The sequence below is a fragment of the Sorex araneus genome, chromosome 3 (genome assembly GCF_027595985.1).
Source record: "Sorex araneus isolate mSorAra2 chromosome 3, mSorAra2.pri, whole genome shotgun sequence".
Taxonomy (NCBI): domain Eukaryota; kingdom Metazoa; phylum Chordata; class Mammalia; order Eulipotyphla; family Soricidae; genus Sorex; species Sorex araneus.
In genome coordinates this window covers 11,851,195-11,877,757 of record NC_073304.1, presented here as the reverse complement: position 1 = coordinate 11,877,757, position 26,563 = coordinate 11,851,195, and the positions used below count along the sequence as shown (strand labels likewise).

The 26,563-nt window shown below is 52.1% G+C and overlaps 1 protein-coding gene across 7 annotated transcripts in view; it reads right to left on the bottom strand.

Moving 5' to 3' along the window:
• FOXN3 (forkhead box N3) overlaps nucleotides 1-26,563 on the bottom strand; it is a 407,334-nt gene that overhangs the window by 282,715 nt on the left and 98,056 nt on the right. Inside the window, exon 1 of one of the 7 annotated variants that reach the window (XM_055133778.1) lies at nucleotides 8,537-8,555. The exons of the other annotated variants lie outside the window; for them this stretch is intronic. The gene's annotated coding sequence lies outside the window, so the exon portion shown is untranslated. Of the gene's footprint in view, nucleotides 1-8,536; nucleotides 8,556-26,563 lie in introns of those variants that run through there. 7 annotated transcript variants of the gene reach the window in all.

The window sequence follows — 26,563 nt, the reverse complement described above, 5'->3', positions numbered from 1 at the left end:
TCCATCTGTCCGTTGTATGCTGCTCCCCACTCACGCCCGCTTCACCCCATCATGAATATGCATGAGGTTTTTTTTTTTTTTGGTTTTTGGGTCACACCTGGCGATGCACAGGGGTTACTCCTGGCTCTCCACTCAGGAATCACCCCTGGCAGTGCTCAGGGGACCATATGGGATGCTGGGACTTGAACCCAGGTCAGCCGCGTGCAAGGCAAACGCCCTCCCCGCTGTGCTATTGCTCCAGCCCCCATGCATGAGTTTTCTAAACAATTAGAGTATGCAGAAATGTTCATATCACCCAAGATCTGCTGGGCATGAGCCAGATCCTCCCTCTCTTCCAAGTTCCTTCTCCCGCCGCCGCAGGACGCCCTTCCCGACTCAAGCTGCTCTCAGGCTAGGGAAGACCCTCTCTTCTCTAAGCCACCTGTGATGGCACTTTTACCGATGACCACCTTGAGACTACAAGTACACAGAGTCTCAGGGAGAAAAAAATAAATAAAGGTATTTACCCTGTGAGACAGAGTCTGAGAATGTTCAGAAATGAATTCATTATGTTGGTGGCTCCAGGGAAGAGCAGATTCATCACTGTCTGTGTGGGGTCTTGGGTTTGCTCTCCAGCATTCAAAAAGCCAAAGCAGCAAGTTATGCAAAAATATATATATATATCACACAAAAAAACACATGGACATTTGAACCCCAATCAAGGGCAAAGTATTGAGTTGTGGATCCAGGAGGGAGAAGGGTCAGAGAGAGAAAATGATGAAATTCCCACTTTGGAGAAAGGTACTGAGAGATCAGGCAGGCCCACTGCTACCCAAACACAGAGATCTGGTCTTTCTTTTTTTAAAAAAATTTATTAATTTTATTTTCTAATTGAATCACTCTGAGATACATAGTGACAAAAAAATTTTGTGATTGAGTTTCAGTCATAAAATGTTTCAACACCCCGGGGCCGGAGTGATAGCACAGCGGTTAGGGCGTTTGCCTTGCACGCGGCCGACTCGAGTTCAATCCCCGGCATCCCATATGGTCCCCCAAGCACCACCAGGAGTAATTCCTGAGTGTAAAGCCAGGAGTAACCCCTGAGCATCGCTGGGTGTGACCCAAAAAGCAAAAAAAAAAAAAAAAAAAAAATGTTTCAACACCCATCCCTCCACCAGTGCACATTTCCTGCCGCCAACATCCCCAGTTTCCCTCCCACCACCAACCCAATCCTGCTCTCACAGCCTGCCTCTATTCTCTCTCTCTCTCTGTCTCTCTGTCTCTCTCTCTCTCTCATTTTCCATTTAGGCGCTGTGGTTTGCAATACTGTTACTGAAAGGGTATCATGCATATCACTTTCCCTCCTTTCAGCACTCAGTTTGGGTCCAGAGTGATCATTTCCAGCTATCATTGTCATAGTGTAGTGGTCCCTTCTCTGTCCTAACTGCACTCCCCTGCCCCTTGGTGGTAAGCATCCTACAATGGACCAGTCCTCCTGGCCCTTTTTAATACTGTCTTTGGGTATCACTCACATACTATGGTGTGTGTGTGTGTATGTGTGTGTGTGTGTGTGTATGTGTGTGATTCCACAAATAACATACACACAATCATGCTGTGTTTGCTCATTGCCACACTATTCACAATAGCCATAATCTGGAAACAACCCAAGTACTCGAGAACAGGTAAGTTTGAATAAAGAAACGATGGCACATCTATCTACACAATGGAACGCGACATATCTCTTAGGAAAGATGAAGTCATGACATTTGCTGATCCATGGATGGACATGCAGAGAGTATCTCCCTGAGCGAAATCAGCCAGAGGGAGAGAAACAGGCTGTTCTAATAAGCACAGGTTTCGGCAGACACGGGTTTCTGGTGGAGGTGGGGGGTCCAGTCAGCACCCCATCAGGACAATGACAGTGAGGAAGGGGCTGAAGACTAGGGGGGTTATTTGGCATGTGGAAAGAGGCAGACGCTGAAGCCAGACTTGGAGGGGGGGGAGGCACAGGGTGCAGTCAGGACTGAGGGGGGTGCGGGACCCCTGAGAGAGAGCTGAAGAAGCCGCTCATACCCAAGTTCAGGCAGGTCAGTTCTTAGGGCTGCTGGCGGCGTCTTTCTTGGGCCAAGACCGGCTCGGGTTTCGAAATGACTTATGTTGAGAAGGTGACAATATAGGAGGTAAAGGAGATGACAGAACTATTTCTATCCCCAGTCTGCTAGTTTGGGTGCACTCCGCAGTGAAGGGGGCACCCCCCCCCCCGCCCCTGCCACCCAAGACACTCAGGAGCAATCTAAAGCAGGCACCAGACTGTGGCTGTCGCCCAGGGCTGTTCTGCAAAGGGGCCAAATGTCAGGCAGCAAAAGCCCCCGAGGACATCCCTGGGTTGAGCTTTTTCATAAAATAACTCCAGCGCACCTGAGTCACGGGGAAGCCTTACAGCAGGACAACATACCTACAATTAGAGGGAGAAAAATACCTTACTTTCGAGTAAAGTGACCCAGATAGAAGGCTTTATTTCCTGCTGCTGGCAGGTGAGTGACGGGCTGGCCAGGGGCTTCCTGAGGTCACTCCCATCTCTGATTCCGAGTCAGGAACCAGCGTTTTCTGAGGGGGCACATCCCAGTGCTGCCTTTTAACCATCTAAGTCCTTCTGGGCAAGGCGTTCAACCCTTTCAAGTCCAGACTTTCAACCATCAAGAACCAGAAGTGCCGACGTGCCCAGCCTGCTCAGAGATTTAAAGAAGCGGGCGTGAAGTCGCTAGGAGAATTCGGGATTTCTCGACCACCACGCAGAGGTCAAGAAGTCGCCTCTTCATTGAGATGTCTGGGCACTCATGAATACTTGTTATGATTTCAGCCTCGGAAAATATAAAAGTAAAATGTTGCTCGTGCCCTTGGGACATTCCTTTTAAATATTTGCAGAGACAGCAGTTCTAGAGAGCAAACTTGGCATCATCAACCACAGCATTCTCCCAAGGTAATTTTTTTTCTTTCTCATGATTTTTTTTTTTTGGTTGCTGTTTGTTCTAAATCTTATTCCTCCGACCACAAGAGAGCACCCGGTTATCTTCCAAGAGAATCCCGGGGAGCCCCACTCCAGTCTTCAGCAACACAGAGACACATACAGGTGCTAATTTATCATCTCTGCAGTAGCGTAGTCCCACACGGACCATTTACTAATTTATTTCCATACGTACGTGGCAGAGAGATTAATCAGACTTTCAACTTAGAATCCGGAATTGCGCCATAGTCCCTTAACAGGGTAACTCTGGATAAGAGGAAGTACACAGTTACATGGAAAACCAACAGTTCCTCTTTCAAAGCCTGCCAGAGGGGCAGGGAATGGGGGTAGTAGCGGTACTATGCGTTAAATTGATGGGGAGGTCAACTGTCTAGGGTGGTGGACTTTTGGGGGGGGGGGGTGAGGCAGATGGCGTCTATGCAAACACCAAATTACGAAACTATAAGCCTAAAACCTAGAGGCCAATGTTTGCCAATCAAAATTGGTTGATCTGTTTCGTTTTGTTTTTGGCTCACACCCAGCATTGCCCAGGGCTGACTCCTGGGTCTGGTCTCAGGATTAACTGCTAGCAGGCCTGGGGGACCGGATAGGACACTGGGGATTGAACCGAGGTCGGCCGCATGCAAGGTAAATGTCTTACCACGGCACTATTGCTCCAGCCCCGAATCAAAATGTATTTTATACAAATTTACTAATAGGATGTCAACTTCAAAAAGAGGTCTTTACACACACATACACACACACATATGCATGCACAAATAGGCATGCACACACACATACATGTGTGCACACAAGCTTGCTCCTCCCACCAGCTTGGAGGCCTGGTCCCTTCCCGTCCGAGCAGTGGGTGTCTGACAGAATTCGGCGCAGAAGTCAGCCCAGACGGAACCTGTGCCAAATCCGACCCGGCTAGAGCCGCATTCCCCACGCCGAGTGCTAGCTCGGGGCTCGGGTTTCTGAAACTGAGAACTCTTCCTGCCACGGGGCTGCGCCCAGCTGGCTCGGCTGTGCAGGGCCCAGGCCCTGGAAAGTATGTGCTTTTTTTCCACTCTTTTTAAGGGTTTGAACTTGACCGAAGTCAGCAGCTGCCTTCTCCGCCGTGAGGGGAGGGCTAATGAATTGTTAGCGGGGCTCTGGTCTTCCGGAGCTCAACTCCCCGTCCACGTTGTGTCGACTCTTTGCCGGAGACATCAGCCTTCCAGCCACATGGGGAAGGGGACGGAGGCGAAGGGCGATCTGGCACGGGGAACGTATAAGCCCATCCTGACAGGGAGCAAGAAAGCACCGGGCGAGTGAGCGATGACCCAGGGACCCCACGGCCACGGCTGGCGAAGCACAGAGGGCAGAGCGTGAGGCAGACACACCCAGGCCCGGAACCAATCACGAGGCCTTTTCATGGTCGCTGATATTTCAGGTTTGCCGTAATTCCCCTACAACAGGAGTTTCGCACTCTTGGGTTCCTTCCAGCTCTAAAATCTCATGATTTGGTGACAGAAAAAAGCAAATAGCACATTCCCCTGGCTTCTGTGCCTAGAGGTGTCCAAGAGTTGGCATACATCTCCAAGGATCTGGAATGATCTAGATGTTCCACGCTGGGACAACCAGGCCCTTGAAAGTGACGCTTAATCGTGGCATACAGAGATCTCTTCAAGATGCCTATCTAGATGAGGTTTGAAGCAAGTGACAAAGGACTCTACAGAGACAATACAGTGGATAGGGAGCTTTCTTCCCCTGTGGCTGACCTCGGTTTAACCAACACCCACTAGGGTCCTCTGAGCACTGCCAGGAGTGATCCCTGAGAGCAGAGCTGGGAGGAAACCCTAAACACAGCTGTGTATGTTCCCCCATTTTTTTTTTTTTTTTTTTTTTGCTTTTTGGGTCACACCCGGCAATGCACAGGGGTTACTCCTGGCTCTTCACTCAGGAATTACTCCTGGTGGTGCTCAGGGGACCATATGGGATGCTGGGAATCGAACCCGGGTCGGCCACGTGCAAGGCAAATGCCCTACCCGCTGTGCTATTGCTCCAGCCCCTCAATTTTTTTTTTAATATGATAACATACATCAGTTTGAAGCCACAGTAGCTAAGTTGTGATTTTTGTCTTTAGTACATTAAAGTCTCTGTTAGGGTCAAACATAACTCATCTTTCTTTTCCTTTTGGTGGGGGCACATCTGACTGTACTGAGGACTTACCCTTGGCTCTGTGCTCAGGGATGACTCCTGTGGTGCTCGGGTACTGAGCCAGGGTTGGCTGTGTGCAAGGTAAGGCCTTTAACTCTCTCTGGCCCAGCAGAAATAACCATCCAGGAACAGACTTGCACATTCTCATTAAAGACCTAGAATTGACTAGGAGCATCGAGCATCACGGGGGAACTTGCCCCCGTGAGGGCTGGAGGGAAGATCTGAGGTTTCCTGTTTGTTTGCTCGTTTGTTTGGTCACACTGAGCAGTGCTCAGCGGCTCTTCCGCCATAGCGGGAGTTCAGTTCAGGCAGCACATGGGGGACCATATGGGATGCTTCGGATCGACCCCAAGCTTCCTCGCAGGCAAAGTTTGCACTCCACCACCGAGCTCTCTCTCCTGGCTCAGATCTGAACATGTAGGAGGAGCTAGATTTCAAGTTGGGCCTGCGAAAGCAGGGGAGGGGGAGGGACAGGCAGAGGCAGCAGCAAGAGCAAAGGCCTAGAAACTTCTTTTTGTTTGTTCCGATCATACTGGTGATGCTCAGGTCTCACTCATGGCTCTGTGCTCAGAGATCACTCTCGGCAGACTGAGGGGACCGTATGTGTGGTGTGGTGCCAGGGATCGAACCTGGGTCCGTGACATGCAAGGCAAGCAGCCGACCCGCAGTACTATCTAAGCCCGAGGCCTAGAAATTTCTGGACAGGGCTAAGTCTCAGAACTTAGTGCCTGAAGGCAGTGCTACAACACGCCACACACACACACACACACACACACACACACACACACACACACACACACACACACACACACACACACACACACACACACACACACACACACACCCCAGTGAGGAGTGGCCGTGAGAGGGAAGAACGGGAAGGGGCAAGTGTGGGAAAGACCCCACCTCACTCCCTTCCTGGGGACGAGATTCTCCCCGTCTCTGCCCGGCTTCCCAAGTGGTGGCACCGCAGAGGCGGCTGAGGACGGGCGAGCCGGGCAGTTGGTCTTGGCAACGGTCCCCCCGTTTCAGATGGGTAATAAGATCCGTCTGTACCCTCATTTTCCTCTCATTCATTTCATGCTGCCACTATTTGGGAATGCCTCAAATTAATTTTTTTTTTCAAATCAATTTCCTGGCCCTTCAAATGGAAGCAATTGAGTTTCCTCCTGGCAATTGGCAGGATTTTTCTTTGGAATGACTGGGGGGGGCCCAGGGCTTTACATTGAGCTTCATGTGGCTTGTTTACTTCAAACAAAAGCGTCAAAATAACACCGGTGTAGACTGCGGGTTATTGTTGTTGTTGTTGTTGTTGTTGTTGGTGGTGGTGGTGGTGGTGGTGGTGGTGGTGGTGGTGGTGGTGGTGTGTGTGTGTGTGTGTGTGTGTGTGTGTGTTTAACACTAGAAAATATCTCTGAATGATTAAAAAACAGGACCCAAATGTGCCAAGTGCCGAAAGGCTGGTCCTAGAGACCAGCTGACTATCTGAAGGAATTCACTGAAACTTTTCTGTTTCCTGGACTCAGAGCCCAAGGTGGCCAGCACCCAGCAAATGAAGTAGCAGGACAAGGTCACAAAAACCCTTACTCCAGTGCCGCTGCCTTGGTGGGGGCCCCAGGCAGGAGAGCACGAGTCCCCTTTCCTGCAGCAGTCACTGAGACACACAGGGGCCTCGTCAAGAAACAAGTCAAACTGATGGGGCTGGAGCGATAGCACAGCGGAATGGGCATTTGCCTTGCTCGAGGCCAACCCGGGTTCGATTCCCAGCATCCCATAGGGTCCCCTGAGCACCACCAGGGGTAATTCCTGAGTGCATAGCCAGGAGTGATCCCTGTGCATCGCCAGGTGTGACCAAAAAAAAAAAAAAAAGAAACAAGTCAAACTGAGGCTCGGAGAAGCCAAAGCTGGGCTGGTGTCTGCCACAGAGACGAGGAGGGGGCGGAGGAGCTGGGCTCTGAGGCAGGAACTGCTTTTAGTCACTGGAAGCCGTTTCCAGAGAAGACACCCATGGGGGGTCAGAGAACAAGTACAGAATTTATAGGGGTATGCGTGTTCTTGCCTCACCCGAGTTCAATCCCCGCCCCTGCAAGGGATCCCTCAATAGCCAGGAGTGACCCCGAGCGCAGAGCCAGGAGTAAGCCCACTGTTGGGTGTGGCCCCCAAACCAGAGGTGGGGGGTGGGGAGACGGTGAGCGGGCATCCATATCCCTCCTCTGGGTTGCCCAGACGGCACCCGGGCATACAGGGGAGGCGGCAACCTTGCTTGCACTCTGCATCACTTAGAAAACAAAATCGGTCTATCCACTGAGTTGTCAGACCTTCTAGGGTCCAGAGTCCTGGTTTGCAATTTAAAACCTTGCTCAGATCCCCACATGCACAGGTCACCTGGAGCAGTCTGGGACTCTCCAGACACGCTCTCTTAACACCGAGTCAACAAACGGCTGTAAAGAATAACATGCGGAAGGAGCGGCCAATTGCTCCCTGCACATATTGGAAGGAGTCTGATATCCACAGAGCTGCATGACTCATGCCGCTCTTTTAGTAGAAGTCCACCTCTGGCCAGAAAAAAAGGAATCCTCCTCAAACGAACAGACGAGCTTCAATTGCCATTTTACATTCTCTTCACTGATACATGAATAATAAAACTATAAGGTAAATGCAGGCTTCGGCTGAATAATGGGCATAAATAAAAATATTGTGACATTAAAAACTCAGTATAAATTGAACTACAACATACTTGAAAGCTCCGGCAATCATAACGTGCACATTGAAATCCATTAACCTAATACCTAGACTGCTGTTCCAAAGCAGAGGTCTAGCATATAAATAAATACCCATTGGAACATTTCTCCTAAATTACGGTGTGATTTGATTGCAAAGTCACACGCAAAGTCTAGCTCTCCTTGGCTGCCCTCTCACCGACGCTGAAGTCTTATCAGCCTATACGACGCAGCAGGCAGCATAACAGAGACACAGAGACCAGACATTGGTACCAAAAAAGTAGCAGCCAATGTCAAAGACAAACCAGGGTCATCGGGCAGGCGACAAGAGCAATATTTACATAAGCCATTCAGAGAAAGACAATGGAGCCGAGTTTGCCTCTAAGGGCTCACCCAATCCACCTCTCCCCTGCTCACCTGATCATTTTTATATAAAAGCAATTTCTACAACGCTACAGCCCAAGACCTCAGTTGCCATCAACTCAGCAGCAGTGAAACATTCGGCGGCACATCCACACTCAGCTATTTCCAGCCAAAGCTTTCCCTTCCCGCCTCACCTGTCACGAACCCTACCTCCCAAAGCCGCCAGATCCTTCGCACCTAGCTCACCTGCCGAGGGCGCTGTTCTTACCTGTGTGATTCACTCACGGTTGATGATATTTGCACCCCCGCAAGGACAATTGTCTGCCTGGAATTCTTGCAACTTTCTCCAGAATTTCTGCTGCCGTGAGAACTGAAACCCAGGTACATAACTCAGCCGAGCTAACAGACATTGGAATCCAAGCTGTATTTTAAATTCTTTTACACTTACTTAATATAGTGCGTGCTGCCTGTCCACTGATGTTATATCAGAAACCTGCAAGCTACTATTTCTGCAACTGTGTCACTGTAGATAGTCTGAAACATGTACGTAGCTGTTGCCATGGAAACAAACACAGCTAGGGTAGAGTGCCACGCTGTGTTAATTCCTTCACCCATGAACCCCAGGGGAATGCTAACATTCATCTTCTTTCTCCTTTAGTCTCACACTGCTTTAATTTTTTTCTTTAGCATTATCAAATGATGTACTAAATACACTGGACTCACCTGAAAAGATGGGTGACTGAAATGTGTGCCCCCCCTCGACTCCTGGGGGTCTCTGTTTAAGGGGATGCAGATATGCAAAACATCCTTCCACTAACTTCTCCTGGGAGAAATGGAGAACTTTGTTTCTTCCTTTTAAAGTCGTGTGGGGAGGACCAAAATTAAAGGGGGGAAAAAAGGTGATAATCTTGTCTTGTTTAGTAAGACAACAGCAGTCATGGAGCTGCACCAGAATAAAGAGGCGATCTTCAGAACTGTGTCTCCTGAGTTCTGGGGAAGGTAGAGGAAGGTCTTGCAAAGTTTCCAAAGTGGATCCAAGCTAAGAGTTGTTCTCCACTTTTCAGACAATAACACCCCATGCAGCCCTGAGTTTTAGTGTACCAGGAGCATAAACCCTCAACAAGGACCTCACGGGGACCACGAATCTCTGTTAAGAAGTCCATGGAAGCACGTCTGTGAACAAACCAGGATGTACCAAGACAGAAATCAGCTGCCACTCACAAATCTCACGAAGAAGAGACCTGCCTGGAATCTGGTCAACTCTCATTTGCTTCAAGCTCCAGTCTCTGGCCATCTCAAATGTTTGGGGTGCTGGGGAAAACCTTGGTTCCCTCATGATGACCCAAAAGGTTGTAGCACATGGGGTCACCTTCCATTATTCAAACCAGTAAGCTACTTTCAATATTGGCATGAAATCATCACAATTTACCATCATAAAAGAATTGCACGGTTTGTTTGTTTGTTTTTGTTTTTGTTTTTTTAAGTCAGGGCCACACCCAGCGATGCTTAGGGCTTACTCCTGGTTCTGAGCTCAGGGATCACTCCTGGCAGGCTTGGTACTCTATGGAGTACCAAAGAACAAACCTGGGTTAGAACAAATGCACTGTGCTATTACTCCAGCCTAAAACTGCACAAAAGTCTACCACCCCTTGGGCAAGTTAATGATATGCAGTCTAGATGAACTGTGTCACCTATTCGACTTCCTGTTGATGGCCTTCTCTAAAATACAATTTTCTTGCTGAACAATCCTATGTAGGCTTTCAAACTACAAATCCATGACTCTGAACTGGCATGGTCCAAAGAAAATGCAACTTTATTGGCAGGGATTTGGCAAAGTTATTCTATGAGAGATAAGCAAAATTCTCCAAATTCATGGCACTTAGAAGCATTCTTGGGTCTACTCTCTGATAATAACAATAATCAATTCATTCTTAAAATAAAACAAACTAGAAAATAGACACATATTCCTTATTAGAGAGTCGGGTGACTACTGGGAAGGAATCTCAGGATGATATGAGGCTGCAATGCCAAATCCAGTCTTTGAGTCTGTATGTCTGTACAGGGCATGCAGAAAATGGACCTTCCTGACTACTTACCCTACAACCATTCATTATCACCACTTACACTCTCATAGGCAGAACCCCGGATGGCCCCCTGCTGACACTCAGGAGTTCCTCCTGTCTCAGCACTCAGGAATCACTCCTGACGGTGCTTGGACAACCAGATGAGATGCCGGGGATCGAACCCAGGTCAGCGGCATGCAAGGCCTGGACTATAGCTCAGACCCAGATGCACTTCTGTATCTCCACGGATATGACCAAGGATTTTCACAGAATGCATCTGCTTGCTGATCGTCAGTATACTCTGTGAAACCATTGGGCAAGTATCAACAAGGATCTCACCTCAGGGAGCACCGAAGTTCCAAAAGTCAAGATCACCCCAGGAAGCGGCAGGGTTCTGTCTCCCGTGGCTTGACCTATCCATGTGCTCTAAGTCTCCAGATGCTCGCAGGAGCAGCTAAGGTTGCAAAGGACTTACAGTAATCGAAGGAAGGCCAGCGAGAGCTGAACACAGCCTTTAGGCTGGAGGAGGGGGACCACGTGGTCCCCTGAGCATAGCTGGGAGAGATGCACTAACACGTAATCAGGAGCAGCCTGTCACAGAGCCAGGAATAAGCCCTGAGCACCACTGGATGTGGCCCTCCCAAGTAAAACCGAAAGAAAATAACAAAAGGCACAATACTTTTTTTTTTTTTTTTCGGTTTTTGGGTCACACCCAGCGATGCACAGGGTTAGTCCTGGCTCTGGCTCTGCACTCAGGAATTACTCCTAGCGGTACTCAGGGGACCATATGGGATGCTGGGATTTGAACCCGGGCCGGCTGGGTGCAAGGCAAATGCCCTACCTGCCGTGCTATCGCTCCAGCACCCAAGACACAGTACTTAATAAAAGTACTGCATAGCCCTACACCAGGTCAAATGAACTAGCACGAGAGTGAGCTGGGAGGGGAGCTGCCTGCTTCTGCTGTGCAGGAGGAGAGGAACCAGGTCCGTTCACAGTGCCCCTGCCCTTCCCCAAGTCCTCATCCAGAACTCAGAGAGCACTGAGGAGGGGAGGATGGTCGAGAGGTCTTGGGCACTGGAGCTGAAAGAAGGATGGAGCGAGCATGAGGATCAACAAATGAGTTAGCCTCCCCCGAGGGTGAACTTTCTGCATCAGCTGGACTGGACTATTGGCAGCCCAAAGCGTGGATTCAACATTCCTTTTGGCATATTCGGTGGGGCTGCTTCCAGACGAGACTGACAGTCGATTTAGTAGCTGGGTCAAGAAAATTACCTTCGGTACTGTGACGAGCACAGACGACAGAGGGAAGGAGATTTCTCCCTTCTTCCATTTTTGTGCTGTTTCGTTTGTTTGGGGGCCACATCTGGTGGTATTCAGGGCTTACTCGTGGCTCTGCACTCAGGGATCACTCCTGGTGGACTCAGGGATCATACGGGGTGTTGGGGATTGAACCCAGGTTGGCCACAGGCAAGACAAGCATCTTACCCGCTGTGCTATCACTCCCGCCCACCCTCTGCCTGTTTGTAACCTCAACGTTACTCTTCTCCTATCACCACTGATGCCCTTAAATTCTCTGGACACCAGCGTTGAACTAAAGCTGCACCACCAGCTCTCCTGGGCCTGTCATCAACCTCCAGAGAACAGATTATGAGTCGCAGCTTCTAGAACTGCATGGACCAATTCCGTAATACAAGTCCATACCTGTATATATCATCAGCGCATCTGTTCATCCACTCATCCATCCACCCATCCGTTATCTAACTACTTATTTATCTATTTCTCCATGTGCTCATCCATCTATTCAAATATCCCATCTGTCTATTCATCCAGCAGTTTTTCTTCTCTTTCCCTCCCTCTCATCTAATTTAGAGGGTGAGGGGTTGGGCCACACCTGGTGATGTTCAGAGGTTACTCCTGGCAGTGACCAGAAGTGCTCAGGGGACCATATGGGATGTTGGGGACCAAACCTGGCTTGGCTATGTGAAGGCGGGTGCCCTGTCACCTTGCTGTCACTCCAGCCCCATCTCTCATCTATCTAGTCTACAAGGGCTATTCGCAACCTCCACCCCACATAACCCCGTAAATCTAGAATTAACCAGATCTAACCACACTGTATTTCAGGGGGAAAGGATGCTTAGAGGTGACTTTAGTCCAGACCAAAGCAGTAGAAGACATCCTTGGGTCAAAACTTGGGGAGGATTTCTCATCGAAAGGCAGAGAAAACAACTTCAAGAGGATATTCTGGCTCTAGAACCAATGACCGTCCCTTTTGCTGAAAAGTTCTCTTAGATCAATGGGATGACTAAGACAGCCATGTGCCAGGCAGAGGACAGGACGGTGGTGGTGTCTCGATTTCGCAGGACGGGCACCGTGCACATTCGAGTACGGGGCTGTTCTCGCAAGGCTGGGATGCTCTGGGCGGGAGTTGCCTTCTCATTTCTCTGCTTCCCTTGTCTGACCCTCCCACGGCCCCCCGGTTCTAATTCACATGCAGAGTCCAGGGGCCAGGAACCAAATTACAGAGCTGATTAGAAGTTTGTCTAACGTTGGGTCAGAGCGATAGTACAGAAGGTCAGGGGCACAGCTTGGCTCCTGGCATCCCGTCGGGGTCCCCCGAGCTGCACCAGGAGTGATCCCTGAATGCAGAGCCAGCAGTAAGCCCTGAGCATCGGCAGGTGTGGCCCCCATACATAATTTTGTCTGAAGTACAATGAAAGCAGTTCTGCAATAGTACTCCTGAGCACCGGTGTGGCCTTTGGGCTGTCAATGAGTGTAAAGCCAATTACCTAGTGAGTAATTTGCCTGTAATTTAAAAGCTGCTCCCCTCCCCCAGTTTTTTAAATGGAGGACTATCCTTTCGGCATAGTTATAGCACCATATAGAAGGGTTATAGCACCAGACTTAGAAGGGTATACTGTTTGTTCTTAAATGTTAGTTTAGGTTTACTATGGAGATTAAATAATTAGGGGAGGGAGATTGTTGGGTCATCCCTCGTGCTGCTCTGGGCTTACAGGGGGGTTGTTTTGTTTTGTTTTGCTTTTTGGGTCACACCCCGCAAAGCTCAGAGGTTCCTCCTGGCTCTGCACTCAAGAATTACTCCTGGTGGTGCTTGGGGTACCATATGGGATACTGGGGATTGAACCCAGGTCGGCCACGTGCAAGGCAAATGCCCTACCCGCTGTCTTATTGCTCTGGCCCCTCAGGGCTTACTCTAGACTCTGTGCTCAGGCATCACTCCTGACAGGTCTCGGGAGACCCGACATGGTGCCAGGAATCAACCTGACATTGGCCACGTGCAAAGGCAAATGCCTTAGCTGTTGTCCTACCTCTCTGACCCGGAAATTAAATAAGTTCTTGAGAAATTGTTAATGAAAGCGAAAACACTTCAAATGAATTGCTGGTAAACTGGTTATCACTGAAGAACTGAAGAGAGAACTGCTTTCACAGGGATGTTTAGTTTCTTTTTTTCTTCTTGATTTCTTTATCGAAATGATGTTACCCCTGGCTCTGCACTCAGGAATTACTCTAGGCAGTATTGAGAGGAATCACATGGAATTCTGGGGATCAAACACAGGTCAGCAGTGTGCAAGGCAAGTGCCCTGCCCACTGTACTATTGCTCCAGCCCAGGAAATGTTTACTTTCTAATTGAAAAATTTCCATTGGCTTATTCTTATCTCTCTCCCCTCCCCACCCCCGCCATCTGGCTGTCCTTTCCCAATGACTGGCAGCTGCACATCAGGCTCGACTGTGGCGACGGCCGAGGGTCCCATGTTGGGTGACAAAGTTAACCATGATTGGGTTGAAGTCATAAATATTCCAACACCCTTCACCAGTGTACAGTTCACACCACCAATGTCTTCAGTTTTCCTCCCACCCACCTCTGTGGCAGATACTTCTCTCTCTCTCTCTCTCTCTCTCTCTCTCTCTCTCACTCTCTCTCACTCTCTCTCTCACTCTCTCTCTCTCCTGTAACTCACAATGATTCAATTTTTAAAAACAACTCAAAAAAGAATTTTCTTTTGGGTGACACCCAGCAATGCTCAGGGGTTACTCCTGGCTCTGCACTCAGGAATTACTCCTGGCGGTGCTCGGGGGACCATATGGGATGCTGGGAATCGAACCCAGGTCAGCCGAGTGCAAGGAAAAATGCCTTAACCGCTGTGCTATCACTCCAGCTCCCCCCCCCCCAATCTTTTTCTTGAAGTAGCCATACTGGGGCTTTCCATGGAGAAGGGGGGGGGGTATGATGGTCAGAACCTGGCCAGCAAGGCCTCGCTCCATGGACACCTGCTCATACCAACACTCCATGGGGATCAGGACGGCACATTCTCCGAGGAATGGGAGGTTGTCCTTGGCACTGCACGTCTCCCTTCCATCCCCCCAGTATTGCTGGGTGTGGCCCCATAACAAGTGGAACTACATATAGGGGTGTGTGTGTGTGTGTGTGTGTGTGTGTGTGAGTGTGCACATATATATGTATGTTTGTAAGAAGTGAAGGAACAACCATAGACATACATACAAAAGTCCCCCTGTGAGTGGGAGACAGGAGACTGGACAGCTGGAATCCTGAAGGCTCAGGAGTTTTCTGTCTTGTCACTCTACTGTTCTATCATGCGTGTCCTGCATTTAGTATGGTCTTAGCAGACTCACTGTCCCCCACTCTGCCGTTCTTTTTTGGCTTTTTGGATCACACCAGTGATGCTCAAGGGTTACTCCTGGCTCTGCATTCAGGAATTGTTCCCTGGCAGTGCTTGGGGACCCCATGGGACGCCCGGGTCAACTGTGTGTTTCCTTCCTTCCTTCCTTCCTTCCTTCCTTCCTTCCTTCCTTCCTTCCTTCCCTCCCTCCCTCCCTCCCTCCCTCCCTCCCTCCTTCCCTCCCTCCCCTCCTTCCTTCCCTCCCTCCCTTCCTTCCCTTCCTTCCTTCCTTCCTTCCTTCCTTCCTTCCTTCCTTCCTTCCTTCCTTTCTTTCTTTTCTTTCTTTCTTTCTCTTTCCTTTCTTTCCTTCCTTCTTTCTTCTTTTTTTTAAACCTATATCAAAACAAATCATACAATCTACAAAATTCAGCCTCATCTCAACTCCCTGAGCGCAGCCCAGCTCATCACAAGCTGCATTCACTGACTAAAATGCACGTGTTCCCCATTTGAACTCTCCAGAATGAGTGCATCTAATTATAATACTAAACAGCATTTTTTTTTCCCTCGGTGGTACATAAAGTAAGGTTACATTTTATAGTTCATAGCAACTTCGATGTGAAAACAGCGCCGTGTCTAAGTACTGCCGTGCATGGACCAGGCTGCATTTTATGGTCTGGGAGTGCAGGGACTGTGGTTCTCCACGTGGCTGTCGAAGACTCCTGAAGCCCTAAGGTCCCCATCTGTGTTCTCCGGGGCTGATTTCCTGGCCTCAAGGCCCTGCTCTTCTCCATTTCCAGACACTGCTCTGGCAGAGGTCACGCCACACACACACTCACACTCATTTTCGCTGCAGCAGGGGAAAGTCTGGTAGAAAAGGTTTTATTTTGGGCTGGAGCGATAGTACAGTGGGTAGGGCATTTGCCTTGCACGCGGCTGACCCAGGTTCAATTCCCAGCATCCCATTTGGTTCCCCCAAGTGAGCACCGCTAGGAATAATTCCTGAGTGCAGAGCCAGGAGTAACCCCTGTGTACTGCCAGGTATGACCCAAAAAAACAAAAAAAGAAAAGTTTTCATTTTTTTCTTATTTGTAAAGGGCTCCGGATTCTCTTACCTGGTAAGAGCCTCAATGAGGCCTTCAAACCCAACTCAACTCCATCGGGGAAGAGAATAAGTAATGAGTGGACCATAACTTTGGGCTAGTTAAGAAATAAGGCAGACACTGCAAGGTGGGACCAAGCAGCCTCGCCATGCACCCCGACCTGGGCCCACGTCCTGGTCAGCAGAGACGGCAGGAGGGACCACTGGGGCCTTCTCCCTTCGAGGGCCGCTGTGAGCAATGCACTCTCGAAGACAGTGAGCTGAGACCATCCCGGCCACATTACACCCTCAGCATCACAAAAAAGCAAATGAAGCCATAGCACAGCGGGTAGGGTGTCTGTCTTGCACTCGACCAACCCGGGTTCGATTCCCAGCATCCCAGATGGTTCCCCCGAGCGAGCACTGCCAGGAGTGTTTTCTGAGTGTAGAGCTAGCAGTAGCCCCTGTGCATTGCCGGGTGTGATCCAAAAAGGAATAAATAAATAAATGATACTGATACTGTCATCCCGTTGCTCATCGATTTGTTCGAGCGGGCACCAGTAACGTCTCTCATTGTGAGACTTATTGTTACTGTTTTGGGCATATCGAATACGCCACGGGTAGCTTGCCAGGCTCTGCCGCGCGGGCTTGATACTCTCGGTAGCTTGCCGGGGCTCTCCGAGAGGGACGGAGGAATCGAACAAGGGTTGGCCGCATGAAAGGCGAAAGCCCAACCTCTGTGCTATCGCTCCAGCCCAAATAAATAAATAAATATATGCAAATGAGTCAAAATAGGGATGGGGGGGATGTCAACTCAGGGGACAGAGATAGTACCATGAGCCAAGCACTTTCCTTTGCACAGCTGACCTTAGTTTGGTCCTTGAAACCCCACCTGGTCTCCCTGAGCACAAAGCAGGAGTAAGCTATGAGCACAGGCAGGTATGGTCTCCAAACTAAAGGTGTATCAATGCCTCTGGTTTGTCTGACTGCAGAAAAATAAATCACCACTACAAAAAAAAAATAAAACCAACAACAAAACCCACCCATTTATGAAAGTTTTCTTCCTTTCTCACTTTCAGTTAGTATACAGTTGGCATTTTCAAAATCCTAACCTGATGTGGATTTGGAATTCAATGAAGCACACTGGAAGACATCGAGTGAAAAAAAAATAAAAGTTCTAGCCATATGCTCCTGGTGCATGAATTTGAATATTTGAAAGGTAATCTAGAAATGAGAATCTTTCCAACTCTCCTTACCAACAACCCCCAATCCTAGCAACCACACGGAGAAACAAGCCACTTCCCCTCGGAGACAATAGCACAACAGACGGAGGCAGGGGCTGGGCTGGGCGGGGAGACAAGTGTGTGATTTTCCCCAGGAGACCACTGCCCAGGGCTGCTGGGCCCTGCTCCCACCACCCCACCCCTGCGCCCCACCCCCCACCCCCCACCCCCGGGCGGCTTTGAATCCTGCTTCTGCCTTCCTGGCCATGGGGGCAGAGAAATGAGGCTCTTCCTTTTCCAACGGCGGTTTAAATTGGACAAACCCCCAGACCACTCTCTGGCTGCTTCTCAAAGACAACGGTGTACCCGCGAACCAAACTGAATGCCCACCCCATGGAAATTTCTCTCTGTTTCTCTCTATTTCCAGGGCAGAAAGGAAATGATGAGCGAGGCTAAACTAGCAGTAGGGATTCTCCCCCTTGCGCTGATGCCTGTTTGCAACCCCCAAGTAGAATGACAGGAGCCCCCAGACCCAGCAGGTAGGCTTCCCAGATCATGCTGACCCTGGGCTAGGGGCCCCGTGAGGGAATCCATGACACAGGTGGCCTGATCTACTCGCAGGCCCTGGGGCAAGGCCTCCCCTCTCGAGACAGAGACTGTGGCGTCCTGCCAGCTCACTGTCCGAGCCACGGGTCTGGAATCGAACTCAGGGGGGTTAGGGGATGGCTGCCACACATTTGGGGGTGGCCGGAACGCCGATACTTCCATCTTCTCTACATTTGGATTGGGGAGGGAAGTGGGTGCTAAGAACTGGACAGAAATGAGTGATCTTCAACCGACCTGTTGATCCTCCGGGAGAAAGAGCGTTTCTCTGGACCTACCCTTCCGCAGAGAGTCTCTTGCCCGCACTCCTGGCTGTCTTCCCCCAGGGCCCCTCAGAGGGGATGCGCTTCAGCTTCCCTCCCCGCCCCGAGCAGAGCTCCCGGCGGCTGAAGACCACTGGAACCTAGCTACAGCCATGCTCGAGGCCCCTCTCCACACGTTCGGACAAACCTCACGCATGAAGGTACCGGCAGAGGAACCCAGGTGTGTGTAATCCCATCAACGGCCAACATCTAGAGACTTAAAAGCGAGCTCTCAGAAGCTTTTTAGGATATCTTATAACTTTTTATATACTTTTATATACTTTTCCTTCTGGGAGAAACTCGCAAGCTTCTGAGAGTTTCCTGCCCACATGGGACAGCCTGGCAAGCTTCCCATGGTGAATCTATATGCCAAAGCCAGTAACCAGCTGAATCTCATTCCCCTGACCCTGAAGCCTTTAGAGGCTTCTAAAATCTCAGGGATAGGACGAATGTAGCGGTTACTGAGACCGCTCAAGCCACTCGACGATCAACGGGATCTCGTGATTCGTGTGACCCTTCCGTATCTCACGCTTCTCTCTGGCCCACACGGTGGAGAGGGGGCTCTGCCCAGAGGCCTGCGGGCAAGCCAAGGAGGCTGGGTGAGGACCCTGGCACAGAGTCCAGACCCCTGCGCTACTAGTCAAGTTCAAGTCTCTACCATGTCCCAACTCCCGGCCCGAAACCTGAACCCTCATCAAAGCACTCCGGGACTGCAGGAAAGCTCGGGGAAGAGCCTCTGCATGCTTGGGAGAGATGCCCTTCCTGGTATAAACAACCCCAGTACAACCGGACCACAGTACCCCACCGCACAGTACCCCACCGCACTCACAGTGTTCTCATTACTGATGAGCGTGTCAGGGACCCCGCAGCCCCAGGTCTCCTCGGTCCCACTCACCCTGGGCCTTCCGAGTCCGAGATGTAAACTACTGTGAAGGAAGGACCTTTTCTTCCTCGACAGGGCTTTCTACACCCTTGAGATCGCCGATGGTCCCTGTCAGGGGCGGGGGGGGGGGGGGGTTAGAGCGGAAGGTGCACGGGGCGAGCAGAGAGGATGAGGCATCCTTCCCTCCCCGGGGCAGCTTCCGCCTGGCTGTGTTGGGAGGGACTCTGATCTCTGCAACCGGAAGGCGAATGGAGAGGGAGTGGGACACAGGCGGGGTTGGTGGTTGGTCCTGGGGCAGTGCTCACTGGCTCTTTTTTTTTTTATTTTTGGGTCACACCCGGCAATGCACAGGGGTTACTCCTGGCTCTGCACTCAGGAATTACCCCTGGTAGTGCTCAGGGGACCATATGGGATGCTGGGAATAGAACCCGGGTCAGCTGCATACAAGGCAAACGCCCTCCCCGCTGTGCTATCGCTCCAGCCCCTCACTGGCTCTTTCTTGCCCTGAGGTGGCACCCCTGCAGCCACGCCATCTCCAAACACACCTGCTCTAGGCAGCGTGGACAAGGACTGATTAAGCAGCTGGCCACTCGAGCCCACCAGGGCCCTGCAGAACAATGGAAAGATCTGAAACAGACTTGACCGCCCCCAAGGAGCTGGAACTACAAGGCAGGAATCGAAGATGCAGGGATTCACATGCCATAGGGCTTTCTCGCTCCCCCAGCTCCCCAGTGGAAACCAGCAGGGGTGGGGCGGGGATGAGAAATGAAGACAGCTTGTGACTGCAGTCCCTAGCAGGCCAGGAGACACCTGAGAAATCTGAGAAGTGGGCCACCTCCAGAAACCAGTGACCACTAACCACTCCCTCACTGACCAAGTGCTTCACACAAACACACAAAAAAACCAAAAAACCAAGGTCTTTCTATATGATTGCAAGTCACTCATCTCCGGCATCCACTTTATTGTGAAGAGAAATCCGAACCATATTCTAAAAGAGATCGACCCCAACTCTATGTAGGTCATGCCTCCGACACACGCCGAATGAGAAGGGGGACTAATTCAGAAACAGCTGGGAAGGTCAGCACTGGGTTTGGCTCTTAACCCACAGTAACCTGCAAGGAACATGGATGGGCGTTTGTTGCTGATTGCTCAACAGCGCCGCAGTCGCTGAAAGAACGCGGGGGAGAGGATTTCACACTCATTAAAAAAAAAAAAATGTACGCTGATATGTAGTGACCTGAGCTGGAAAATCACACATTTAAGAAGAGCTCTCAGAGGCGTTTCTGTAACGAAGCTGCAATAATCTGCCTGTGAAGTGGCGATGATTATAACCCCATCTGATCAATATGCAGCCTGACATCCAGGTGGGTAAATGACCGGCCCAAAGTTCCTCAGACACTGTGATATTCAGGACAGAATTACACGAGGGGACCAGGGGACAGTGTGTGGGTGCCTGGCCTGGGGAGGGCAGATGCAGGTGCAGGGGAGCCCGTGCTCCTGGGGAAGAGTCCTCAAAGCCTCATCCACGGTCAGCACGAGAGTCCTCCAACCTCCTGTCTGGAGCCACGAGGTCCGAGAAGGACCCGGCAAAGAATGATGTGAACTTGGCCGTCGCTTGGTAACTCTGCTCAAAGCAGTTACCTGGCTGCATCTGTGCCATGTCCCGTGCTCTACCCACTGATGTTCCATGAGTAGCACCCCACTTTTTTTTATTGAGTCACCGTGAGAACAGTTACAAAGCTTTCAGGATGAAGTCTCAGTCATACAATGATCCAACACCCATCCCTTCACCAGTGCACATGTTTCCCCACCAAGAACCCCAGTATACCCCCCCACCCCCCACCCTGCCTGTGTGGCAGATGATTTTCATTTTACTCTCTCTTTACTTTAGCACCCCACTTTCGATGGGGTGTAAAGTAGAAAGCAATTGATCTCGATAAAAAAAAAATTTAGCAAACAGGCTCAACCTATTACAACACGTCAGTAATCTCTAATACAAGGGCCTACTGGCTCCAGGGTGAGAGACAACAATCTACACAAACTCTCCTCTAAGGGTACTTTTTGGTATCAATTTTAGCACATTATTCATAACAAGCCATACAAAATAAATTATTTAGGGCCTGCTTTGGGGGCAGATTTGGGTGGCAGTGGGAAAATACAAAATAATGGGATTAGTGTTGGAATATTAAATGTAATAGGTTGTTGTGAACAATTTTTTTTATTTTTATGCTTGGGTTTCTGAAGCCCACGTGACAGGCAACTCTAGACCTGAGCTTCTCATCTCCAGTGTGCCGTGGGCTCCCTGAAGGAGGTGTGTGGCTCTGGAGCTCCGTGGAAGGAAGTGGGTGAGCCTGGGGCCCCCTGGAAGGACGTGAGTGAGCCTGGGGCTCCCTGAAAGGAGGTGAGTGTGCCTGGGGCCCCCCAGAAGGAGGTGAGTGAGCCTGGGGCCCCCTGGAAGGAGGTGTTGGCTCTCAATTGGCAGGTCAAGGACGGCACTGCTTGTGTATTTCTTTCTTTGGTGTTTGGTTTTGGCGCCACATCTAGTGGTGCTGGCCAGGACTCTACCTGGCCAGGCATGCAGCCCTGGCCCTGAGCGATCTCCCAAGCCCCTCAAGTGGCACTTCTGCAGCCTCGGTTCTATCACATCCCTGGAAACTCTCCCATGGGCATCGCACAACGGAGCTTCTGGCCAGGAGGTCAGAGCAGGTATCCTCTGGGAGGGATCACGGCAGGTAGATGCTGAGGGCACAGATCTGCAGGTAGCGGGTCCTGAGGGGGCCTGGCCTGCTCCTGGAATCACCAGGAAAAGAGTGGAGGAGCAACCGAGGGTAGAGGGGCTCAGACCTCATGTACGCAAGGGGCCCCGACCCTATATACACGAGACCAGGCCCACTGCCCCCCAGCACTAGTCCCAGCCGCCCCTGCCCAGCGCCAGACCCAAACACAGCTGCCACGCCATCTCCTGCTCCTCCGGACTACATGTTTGTGTTCCAATTCTCGGCCCTTAGCCCACTGTGCACCAGCTCAGAGTCCCTTCCCCTCTAGCTGTCCTCCTCCTTCACTCTTTCTCTCTCCATCATCCCTCCTCCCCAACACACACACACACACACACACACACACACACACACACACACACACACTCAGAAACTAGGGACTCGGGGAGGCCTGGCTTAAGATCTGGGTTTCCTCCAGGATGCAAGTGAGGGGAAAGGGCCCTGGAGTGTGGCCCGTGACACAGAACAGGAGAACACGCTCAGAGTGAGGCAAACCAGAAGAGGCGAAGACGCGCGAGGGACGGGCAAGCCCGGAGTGGGGGGAGGGCGGAGTAGTGCTCACAGGCCCAGCCCCAGCCCGCAGCTCCCCCTGCACCGCAGCCGCTGAGGCTGGGCGGCCCCGAGGAGCCGGCCGTGCTGGTGGTCTCATGCGTGGCCTCTGCAGCAAGCGGACCAAGGCCAGCGCGAAGCCCCCTCGTGCTCACCACCAGCCCTTACAGACGGAAACGGAGGCGTCAAGAGGCTGGTCGAGGTCTCAGGGGCATCAAGGGGGCACATCAGAGGGTGCTGGCCAGGACAGTCCCCCTGTCCCTACCTGCCCCCACCCCGGCCCTGCCTGGCCCTGCTGTGCACAGGTTTAGTCTCAGTTTCTCACATTCCGGGCGTGGCTTGTGTTTTCCAGAGAGTCCTGAGTGCCCGATCCTTCCGTGCCCACTTTGCTGTTCGTGTCTCTGTGCAGGAGCGGGCCAGAGTGACAGACGGTGGTGGCCGGCCTTTTGCTTCAGGTGTGGAAGGGCTGGTTCTGGGGGGACCTTGGGCAAGGGGCAGGACAGAGACCTTCTGAGATTCACAGCCACAGAACTAAGGTCACTGGGGCCCACCGATGCTCACAATGTCATCCACCGTCCATGCACACTGTCACCCACTGTCCACTCACACTGTCACCCACACTGTCACCCACTGTCACAATGTCACCCACACTGTCACCCACTGTCCACTCACACTGTCACCCACACCGTCACCCACACTGTCACCCACTGTCCACTCACACTGTCACCCACACTGTCACCCACTGTCCACTCACACTGTCACCCACACCGTCACCCACACTGTCACCCACTGTCCACTCACACTGTCACCCACACCATCACCCACTGTCTACTGTCTACTCACACTGTCACCCATGCTGTCACCCACACTGTCACCCACTGTCACTCACACTGTCACCTGCTGTCACCCACACTGTCACCCACTGTCACTCACACTGTCACCCACACTTATCCACTGTCCACTCACACTCTCATTCACTGTCAACGCACACTGCCATTACTTGTCACTCATATTTATCTACTGTCCACACACTGTCACCCACTGTCCACGCACACTGTCCTATAGGCTGGTAAGGGTTTTCCTTTCCGATGCACTCAGAGATGGCGAGCTCCATTAGGGCAAGCAACCAGCCACCCTGAAGGATTCAGATGTCACCAATTGTTATTTAAAAAATACCCACACGGGGCTGGAGAGAAAGTACAGGAGTAACTCATTTATTTGCCTTGCACGCAGCTGATCTGAGTTCGATCCCCAGCTCCATATGTGGTCCTGCAAGCCACACCAGGAGTGACCAGTGAGCTCAGAACCAGGAACCAGACCTGAGCACCACCTTGTGTGCCCCCAAGTCGAAATAAGCAAACAAACAGAAACAAATACCCCGACCGAGGACAGGCTAGAGGCCTGGTCCCAGAACACGCAGGCCAGCCGTGGGGGCTCGTCACTCCCCAGGCCCTCAGGGGAGTCGGCCCTGGAAAGCCCCAGCCCCACCGGGGTGGTCCGGGGAATCCCCCACACCTGCCCGTCCTCATCCTCAGGCCCTGGCACTGACCCACCAGGCGCTGTTTGGGGGCTGCCCTCCCCCCGCCCCTCGATCAAAACAAGAGCGTCCGTTGGACAAAGCCACCCTGCTCAGCGCTGCTGCTGGGCTAGCAAAGTGCCGGCGGGTGCAAAAAGCCAAATGCAGCTCAACCAGGAGCACTGGCCAGTGGCTGGACATTGCCACAAGGGAGCCGTGGGTGGAGAGGAGCTATAGAGGAGGGTCCATTAGTCGGAAATGACCACCCAGGACAAGAACTGAGTGTTGAGAATTGGTAAAGGGGTAGACATGGTAAGCTTTCAGCAGCTGTATCGCAAATCATAATGCCCAAGAGAGGAGAGGGAGAGAGACAGAGAGAGACAGAGAGACAGAGACAGAGACAGAGAGAGACAGAGAGAGACAGAGTCAGAGACAGAGACAGAGAGATAGAGAGACAGAGACAGAGACAGAGTCAGAGACAGAGACAGAGAGAGACAGAGTCAGAGTCAGAGACAGAGACAGAGAGAGAAGAGAGAAGGAGAGAGAAGAGAGAGAGAGAAAGAGAGAGAGGAGAGATGTCTACCACAGAGGCAGGCTGCGGTGGGGGTAGCTTGGCGGGGAGGGAAACTGAGGACCCTGGTGCTGGGAAATTACACTGGTGGAGGAACGGGTGTTGGAACACTGTATGGCTGAAACCCAATCACAAACGGCTTTGTAACGCTCTATCTCACGGTGATTCAATAAAATAAAAAATTAAAAAACAAACAAAAACAAGACCCATACAGCGTGGCATGCAAACGGTCTGGCTGACAGGCCCGTGGCTGCAGTGGGTGGGTACTCGGAGCTGGGTGCCTCCACACAGCGGGCCTTGGGTGAGCAGATACTGGGTGCGCGGAGCTCCTGCTGCACCCAGAGGAATGCCCCTCATCCCTTCCCCAGACCCCCAAACTCCCAGCAGGAGAAAAATGGGGTCTGGCTCCAGTGGCTCCTCTGTCTGCTCTGCCCCCCTCCCCTCACCCCTTCATCTTTCATCACCTCCCGCAGGCCAGGGGGAAACGGAACCTTCCCCTCTCCCAAGGTGTAGAGGAAAGGAAGCAAAGGCGGGTTCCAGGAGAAACACTCAGGACCCTCCACGTGACAGTTTGTCTTTCGGCAAAGCTGACGCCTGTGATTTAGAGGCCACTTAGGACGCGCAGGGAAACACAAGGGTGTCCGTGCGCCCAGCCGCAAGGCAGGTCCGGCTTCCGGCTGCCTGCACGGACACGGGCTGGGACTGGGGGTGGCTCAAAGGGCTGGTGGCCGTGCTGTCCCCGCACCTCACGGCCTCTGGGCCCAGGGTGGGTGCGCCCGTCACCCCCGCCCAAAGAGCAAGCCCAGGCAGTCTCGGGTGGACCCGTCTTCGCCCTCCCGCCGCCCCCATCTGACTCTCACTGCATCTCCCGTTCCTGCAGTTCCTCGAGCAGCAGCCACGTCCGCTGTCTCCTTCGCCACCGCTTAGCATTTTGGGGGACAGAGCCCTAGGCTAGATGCAACCCAGGTCCTCCCGCCAGCAGGCACCCCACTGGCCTGGGTCAGGGTACCCCAGCGAGAGGGACGGCGCCGGGGCAGCAGAAGGAGAAAAATGGAGTCAGAGGCGGCCAGAGGGAGGTGGAAGGCAGGAAGCCCTTCAGTCAGGAGGGCGCCACTGGAGGGGAGGGGTCTCAGCACACACAGAAGCCAGCAAGCCCAGACATGCATCATGCGGGTGGGGACCCCAGAAGTCACATGGCCTAGAGAATGAGACAAAGGCCAGAAGGAGCAGCGGGCCAGTAGACGCTGGGGCCGCCGGGCCCTTCCTCCCCGGCCTCATCTCCTTTCCTCCCAGTCCCCCCCTCTCCTTCTTTCATTCCCTCCCACCTCCCAAGCAAAGCACTAGGGGCTCCCCTCTGAAGCAATACTGGGCCCAGCAGTGCGGTGGGGCAAGGGGGGGGGCAGGGTCACCCCGAGAGGCACCCCGGGGCCTCCAGAGCGACACTTGGAGGTGTTAACAAGGCCACTTGGTGCCCAGGGCAGAGCTCGGGGCCTGGGGCATCCTAGGCACGGGACCCCTCAGCACCCCCCAATCCCACACCCCGGGTTCCTCTGGAATTCTTTAACTTTCCCTTTAACTCTCCCTGCCACCCAGAGGAACAGGGCTGAGCCCCGGAGTGACAGAGACGGCGGCCAGCTGCATACAGCCTGTTGACTCACAGACTCGCTTATGTGTTTCCTCTCTGCTCACTCAAAAGCCTGCCGAAGCCAGAGTCAAATTTTCACACCCCCCCAGACGCTTCAAAACTGTCCAAACAAGCAGATTCTTAAACGACCCTTCGAGCCCGCCTGCTCGGCTTCCTCCATAAAACGGCCCCCAGCGTCTGCTGGCCCGTGATAAGACACCACCGCCCGGCGGGGCCTCCCGACCCAGAGGGGCCCAGCTGCTGCTGAGTGACCGCTGAGACCCTCCGGGAACTCTCCTCCCTAGGAGCCCCGGGGCCCCGCTCCCCTCCTGAGCCCGCACCCGGGCACGCCCCCTGCTACTTCCTCCTCGTCAACCTTCTCAGTGCTGCCCAGGGAAGTCCAGGGCGTGTGGCCAGCTCAGAGGCAGAGATCTCTCCCCTGGGTCAGACCCAGTTGCTCCAACCCTCTAC